At 41.1% G+C, this 8,006-nt stretch overlaps 1 pseudogene; it reads right to left on the bottom strand.

The window, feature by feature from the left end:
• Positions 1-6,652: 6,652 nt before the first annotated feature.
• LOC109911245 lies at positions 6,653-7,393 on the bottom strand (annotated as a pseudogene).
• Between the last annotated feature and the right edge of the window lie 613 nt (positions 7,394-8,006).

Genomic DNA, 8,006 nt, shown 5'->3' with positions numbered 1-8,006 from the left:
TTGATGAAGCAGCTGAAGATAGCTGGGTCGAGAACACTTCCCCTGAGGAACTTCTGCAGAGATGTCCTGGAGCTGAGAAAATCGTGCTCCAAAAATCATAACCATTTTTCTTTGAGCTAAGTATGACTGTAACAAGTGGAGATTTGACTCCAGTTTTGCTAGGGCTCCTTGTTGCCATAATAGATCAAATGTTTCCATCACAGTCGAAATCAGCTAACTCATCTTAGATTGAGGTTGAAGTCTAATAAATTATATTTAATTAACAACACTGCTGCCCGCGGCATGAAAATATAACACCTTTGTATTTGCCTTCTAATATCTTCATTCTTATTTTGATTCCATCATGTTTGCATTCATTTAACACAATCTCTCTATATCAACACTGCTACTCAATTCACAGCCTTGAAAACTCCAAGTGATTTTCCAAGGACCAGAAGGCTAACTTCCTTAAACTCGGATGTCCAAATTTGTGCTTATACTGATGAAACATAAGAAACAGCTCCAACCTCTCAAGAAAAAGTTCAGAAAATTTCAAAATCAATGTTTGTGTTCATAAGATTAGATGTAAGTAAAGAATTGAAAAAAAACTGTTTTTCTGTTTTGTATGTTAATTTGGCTATAGCAGTGCTTATTCAAAAATAAAAAGAAAGTTTCCTTCTGTTGAGTATCAAAAGTATCTTTGATATTGAGTATCTTTGACTAGAAGTTCATAAATAAAATATTAATATACTCCCAATTTAGTTCAAAAATAAACATCAAAAACTAGAAATTGCAAGAGCTGCAGATTCTGGAGTCAGAGATAACAAAGTGTGGAGCTGCAGGATTTTCTGAAGAAGGGTCCCGACCCGTACATCAGCTTTCCTGTTCCTCTGATGCTGCCTGGCCTGCTGTGTTCCTCCAGCTCAACACTTTGTTACCAAAAATTGGAGACATTATTAGGAAAAGATAGAATAGCTGAACAAAAACAGTCCATTGTTCTATGCTTTCCTGGGCCAATGGAACCATACCTCTACATGTTAACCAGTTACTTTATGAATTATGTAACTATCTATCTATAAGTTTAATAAAAATACCAGCTAAGACCAGAATTGAAGGAGTTAAACATAATTAACAAAATAATTTTTAAATGTTCTGATATAGTTGCCAATACAGAAATACCTAAGGGTCAGATAAATATATGCAACATTTTGGCTGCTTTCGGCTTGCAGACAGATAAAGCTCATTTACTTTTCTCCTAGAAACTGTTCTATTTCAGCCAACTAATAAAATATGAAAATATGAAATATTTGTGGAACTATTTGATCTCAAGTAAAGAAAGCCTTGTGATAATTTTATATAACTTCTGTTTCTGATTTTCTTTATTCTTTGGTATGTGTGTTTACCTCCATGTCTCATTATGCTTGTTCTGACACCTGGACACGCAGGGACTCCACACAATCTCTTATTACATATTTACTGGGCACCTTCTCTTACAATCCTGAACACATGAGCCCTGGGCTCACTTTTCCCTACTATGTCATAGGTCTACTCTCAGACTACATTACATCCAATATCCATGTGAAAGGAAACTGGCCTGTACTATGTTTCTCTTGGTCTCTGTGTACACTAATGGTTTTAAGATCAAGGTCAGTAAACATCATTCAGCAGGATCTTTGACCAGATGTCCAGAATATATATTAGAATCTTGGCATTGTTAAGGAACATTAAATGTAATGATTTCAGAATTGCATTAAAATAACTTTAGCAGCTCACAGCTGGAGCATATTTTGAAAAAAATTTGGTAGGTTTTCAGGACATCTGGTGTCAGCTGCACAGCTCATATTCAATTATTAACAATTACTAAACACACCCAGAATCAGTGAAGACTTTGAAGAAACATTGACAGACATGAATATGCTCTCTGCTCTATACCGTTGGTCCCACACAAATATGTTCACTCTCCACCCTACCCAAAACCTATGTGATCACTTGAGGGAGATGGAGAATCAAATCAAAATTCCAGTTAATTTAAAGGAGAGAAATCTGGGAACTTGCCCTCTCATCACCCTAAATGATCAAAACCAGCCCAGTAAATCTCTGTAGCTCTGATGGTCCTTATAATATCAACATTTTTTGGATTGTAACATCTGTCCCAAACAGAGGGAGGTCCAGCTTTCTTGCCTGAAGATTTCAGCAAATAAGTAATCACTACATGAGGCAGCCCGCTGCTCCAGAGATTCTCAATTTGCTGTAAAAACAACAGGCTCTTGACATCTAACCTGGATCTTGTACAGTTTAATATTTTGATCCTGTTCATCCTAAGTGTTAACCTTCAGCAAAACTTTGCAGCTTAGTGTTGATGGGGACATGTAACAACATTAACGAGCTGCCTCAAACCATTTGGCGGAGTTGTCCGTCTCCTTGCAGGACTGTAGCCCCCTTCTTCCCTCTCTTTCCTATCCTTGTAAGGGAAACTGGTGCTAGGAGGTGATCTGAAATCGGGGCTTGCGCACAGGGAAATGGCACCCAGATGATAAAAACAAACAGGGCAATCAAGAAGAAAGTTACGGAGATGGCCAGGGACCTGTAGCTGGAGTGCATTGGTGATGGTGAGATGATCATGCGAGGTGTTGAGGAGATCTATGATGTGGGGCTGAGGGGAAGGATGGTGCTAGTGTGTGACACAACATTCAAAATCATGCCATGTATTGGGTCATGTGAAGGCCTCAACCTTCAGGCTGTGCCAAGTTTATTTCTCATTTCTTCTTGTGTCTCATACAAGTCCTAGTGTTTTCAAGGCATCACATCCCTCTGTCGAAAGACTTGCCTCAGTAGACCAGAGACCTGGCCAGACTTAATATGAAGTATGGAATTCCAAGTGGGCTCTAGAATGATACATTGATCCTGAAGGGGCCATAGCACAGATTCACCAGAAGTCTACCAGGGTTTAAATGGTTAAATTATGAAAGCAGAGTAAATAATCTTGCATTATACTCAATGAATGGCAAGACACTAGGAAGTGGAGAGGAAAAGGCAGATCTTGGGCTGCCTATCCATAGATCCCCAAGGTGGCAGGACAGTTTAATCGGGTGGTTAAGAAGGCATACAGGACACTCGCCTTTAACAGGTATGGTATAAATTATAAAAGAAGCAATATGTTTGGTTGGAGCTGCACAAAACTTTGGTTAGGCCATAGCTGGAGTAGTATGAGCAGTTCCGGTCACCACACTACAATAAGGACGTGATTAGTGGAGCAGGTGCAGAGGAGATTCACCAAGATGTTTCCTGGGCTATAGCAGTTTAGCTATGAAGAGATGCTGGATAAGCTCAGATTGTTTTCTTTGCAGCAAGAAAGCAGAGAAGACCTGACTGAAGTGTATGAGGGGCATGGATAAGGTGGATAGGAAGCTGTACCCCTTAGTTGAAGGGTCAATAACAAGGGGGCATACATTTAAGATTAAAGGCTGAAGTTTTGGAGGGGATTTGAGGAAAACCTTTTTCACTGAGAGTGGTGGGAATCTGCAATGCACTGTCCAGGAGACTAGTTGAGGTGGAAAACCTCACAACCTTTAAAAAGGTAATTAGATCAGCACAAGAAATGTCATAATATTCAAGGCTATTGGCTAAATGGTAGAAAGTGGGACAAGGTAGACTTAAAGTAGCTTTTTTTTAGTGCACACTCAATGGGCCACAGGGCTTCCTGTACTGCATGCTTCTATTGCTTAGATGCTTGAATCATCAACTTACTGAGGTCTTTAAAATTATGAAGGAACTCAATATAGTGGAGAGAGATGGGGGGGGCAGGGGCAGTAGAAATCATCAACAAGGTGGCACTATCTAAAGTTCAGGCTCTTAGAAATGCAAAACGTTTTCATGTGAATGTTGGTGAAAATCTGGAACACTAATCGCCTAATGGCTGTGGACACTGGGTCAGTTGAAATTAAGGTGAAATATGAGTGATATCTAATTTTGTGAAGGAATAGACTCACTTCTGTTTCGGTTTCAGAGGCAAAATGGGATGGGAGGAATGGAAGAAAAGCATGGACAAAGATATTACATTCGTTAACACTTTAACAAGTTTGAAACATTCCACTCTTATGTAGGTCAGTTGAAGGGGATTCATATGCTTTATCCTTTATTCCCTGTCTTCTCTTCTTCCCTTTTGCTGTAACTTGTGTCGAGCAGCATTTCAACCAACAGTTTCTCACAAATGTAATTGATTATAACTATTAAGATATGCAATAGGCAAATGTTCATTTGTGATTCTGCCTCCAACGTTCCCTCATCTTTCTCCTTTAGTTCTTGAACAAAAATCGGAAACCATGTTGCAAATTCATCGCCTCGAAGGACAAATCTAATACAAAAGGATCTTTTGACAAATGTCATATTGTGTAGGATGCCCATTATTGTAAACAATTGTTTCAGTCTGTTTTACAAAGACAGCATTCTGCTTCTTCTTCAATGAATAATTGTCATTTCTTTCAAAAGATAACTTCAGTTTCACATTTTCTCAACCTTCCTTTCCCGATAGCAATGATTTCTAGTTGTACGAGTTCATAACCGCCAACTAGTATCTCCTTCTCTCTGTGTCAATCTGAATGGTCAGGGAGGCAGCTATTAAACATCACATAAACCCAATTCTGCATTCTCTCGATGAAATCCAGGCACAAATCCTTTAACCACTCAAAGGCACACTAGGGAACATGGTAAAATTAATCAAAATCTGCATATTCAAATAGTGAAAACAAATAAAAATATCATTTCTCTCCCACCATAGCCCTTTAGCTAACAATACTCACAATTCCAAGTGGCTGATTTTAGCACTCAAGTCTGAGGTGCAGGTGGCCAAAGGGTGCTTTATACAAAATAGGATATTGATTGACCAATGGGCAACACATTCGTTTAAAAAACAGGGTTAGGCTCTTTGGTCACCAATTTCCTAAATGGCCAAATTTCCTGAGTATGCCACATGAATTAGTTGATAATCAGCCAGGCCTGCAATTAGGATGTTATAATTAGTTTCAATACCACTGAATTATGAAGGAGAAAAGCCAGGGCTTTCATAGATCATAGAATCCCTACAGTGTGGAAACAGGCCCTTCAGCCCAACAAGTCCACACTGACCGTCAGAGCATCCCACCCAGACCCATCCCCCCTAATCTACACATCCCTGAACACTAGGGGCAAGTTAGCATGGCCAATCCACCTAGCCTGCACATCTTTGGACTGTGGAAGGAAACCGGAGCACCTGGAGAGAACCCATGCAGCCACGGGGAGCACGTGCAAACTCCACACAAACAGTTCCATGAGGGTGGAATTGAACCTGGGTGCATGGCGCTGTGAGGCAGCAGTGCTAACCACTGAGCCACCGTGCCACCCCTATTCTTCCTATCAAAATGCAAAACCTCACTTTCCCATACTGTATTCCATTGCCACTCCTTTGCCCACTTTCCTAGCATGCCTAAGCCCTTTTGCAGCCTCTCCACTTCCTTCTACACTACCTTAACACTACCTGTCCCTCCACGTCATCTGAAAACTTGCACCAATGCCCTCAGTTCTTTTGTGCAGATCATTTATGTATAAAGTGAATGGTTCTGTCCCAACACTGACCTCTGCGGGACTCCACTAGTCATCGGCTGTCATGCTGGAAAAGACCCCTATATCCCTACTCTCTCTTTCTTCTGCCAGTCAGCCAATCCTGTATCCATGCCAGTACCTTGCCCATAACACCATGGGCTCTCATTTTACTTAGCAGCCTCCTGTGGGTAACTTATTAAAGGCCTTCTGGAAATCCAAATAGATCGTATCCACTGGCCGTCATTTGTCTAACTTGCTTGTTACCTCCTCAAAGAATTCTGATGGATTTGACAGTCATGACCTCCCCTTAACGAAGCTCTGCTGACTCAGCCCTATTTTACCATACACTTCCAAGTGCACCATAATCTCATCTTTAACAATGGACTCTAAAATCTTATCACCAAAGAGGTCAGGCTAACAGTTTCCTGTCTTCTGCCTCCCTCCCTTCTTAAACAGAGATGTTACATTAGTCATTTTCCAGTCCTCTGGGGCTGTCCCTGACTCCAGCGATTCCTGAAAGTTCATCAACAATGCTTCCACAATCTCCTCAGCTTTCTCCGTCAGAACTTTGGGGTGTAGTCCATCTAGTCTGGGTGATCTATCCACCTTCAGACTTTCAGCTTCCCCAGCACCTTCTCTTTAGTGATAGCCACTATATTCACCTCTGTTCCCTGACTGTCAAAGTTCTGGTGTTCTGCAGTTTCTTCCACTGTGAAAACTGATGCAAAGTACCTATTCAGTTCCTCTGCGATTTCTTTGTTTCCCATTACTACTTCTACAGCCTCATCTTCCAGTGGTCCAATGTTCAACTTTTGCTTCTCTCTTACCTTTTAGATATCTTAAAAAACTCTTACAATCTTCTTTTATATTACTAGCTCGCTTACTCACACATTTCAGCTTCCCTCCCCTTATTGCTTTTTTTAAGTAATCCTCCGCTAGTTTTTAAAAGGCTTCTGAGTCCTCTGGCTCCCAACTAATTTACACCAAATTTAAAAAAAAACAAACTGAAAGAAAGAGCATACAAAGTTTCTTTATTTTGTCTATCCCACCAATACTTTTTTACTTTTGGCTAGATTCAGATTTTGATGTGGAGGCCCTCAATGGAGAAAGATGACATTTCTTTGTGATCTGTTCCTGAAGTTTTCCTTAGCTTCCTTCATTTTTTTGGCCAGAAGCTTGGCATATTCTCCTGCAGCTCCCTTGTTCTTTTGAGTATGTTGTTTCTTCAGGGCAATGCATGTTGTAGAACTCAGGGAATTACCAGATTCTGAATTTTGGGAGCTTTGCTTCTCGACTTCTTACCTTTCTTGCTGAGAGTTCTCCTCACAACATACTGGCGTTCATCATCCTCCTTGGACAGGTCGAACAGTTTATAGACTTTACTAGCCCTTTTTGGTCCAAGACAGTGAGGCGCAGTATTGTCTGTCGGACTAGGGATGTCATTTTCACCTTTCTTATTAATAACTAAATTGAGGTCACAGCAGTTGGCATCAACAGTGCAGCCACAGACAGATTTTCATTTGTGTTTGCCTGATCACCTGGAGTGAAAGCAGGAATTCCCCTTACCAAGCACCACGTGGACCCAGCCATTAGTTAAGACACCTTATTTCATGGAGAATTCCTGCTTATCATTGCCACCACTGATGAGCACAACATATTCCTTCCATTCATCTCCAAGACAGTCCACAGCTACCTCAGTGGTCATAAGTCTTTCACAGAAAGTTCCAGAGCTTTCGTTCATTATCCACTTCAATAATCTCTGGCAGCCATTGGCTGGGAAAGAGATATTGAGCTTCACTCCAACTGCTGCTGCTGTCTCTTTTTCTTTGTCAGCCATAGTCGCCTCATCCTCTCCTTAGTAGGTTTCTTCTTCCGTGAGATGAATTTCTGCTGAGCCTCCCCACTTACCCCCAGAAACCCCCACTATTGCTGTTCCACCATCTTCCCTACTAGGCTCTCCTTCTAATCAACTCTAGTCAGCTCCTGCCTCATGCCTTTGTAGTCACCTTTTCTGAATTGTTGTCCCATTACATCTGATTCCAATTCTCCCTTTGAAACTGCAAGGTGAATTCCATCATGTTATGGTCACTGTCCCTGAGGGGTTCTTCACGTTAAGCTCCCTAATGAAGTCTACCTCATTGCACATTACCAAATCCAGAAATGCCTGTTCCCTAGTGGAGTCTATCATAAGCTGCTCCAAAAAAACTATCCTGTAGACATTCCAGAAATTCCATTTCTTGGTTGCAGTACCAACCTGATTTTCTCAATCCATCTGCATATTGAAGTCCCCTATGATTATTGTTATTGTATCTTTCTATATCCCGATTTATTTCCTTCCCCACATCCTGACTACTGCTAGGCAGCCTATACACAACTCCCATCAGGGTCTGAGATAACAAGGTGTAGAGCTGGATGAACACAGCAGGCCAAGCAGCATCAGAGGAGCAGGA

The sequence above is a fragment of the Rhincodon typus genome, chromosome 14 (assembly GCF_021869965.1).
Source record: "Rhincodon typus isolate 14 chromosome 14, sRhiTyp1.1, whole genome shotgun sequence".
Classification (NCBI taxonomy): Eukaryota; Metazoa; Chordata; class Chondrichthyes; order Orectolobiformes; family Rhincodontidae; genus Rhincodon; species Rhincodon typus.
This window is presented reverse-complemented; position numbering and strand designations above follow the sequence as displayed.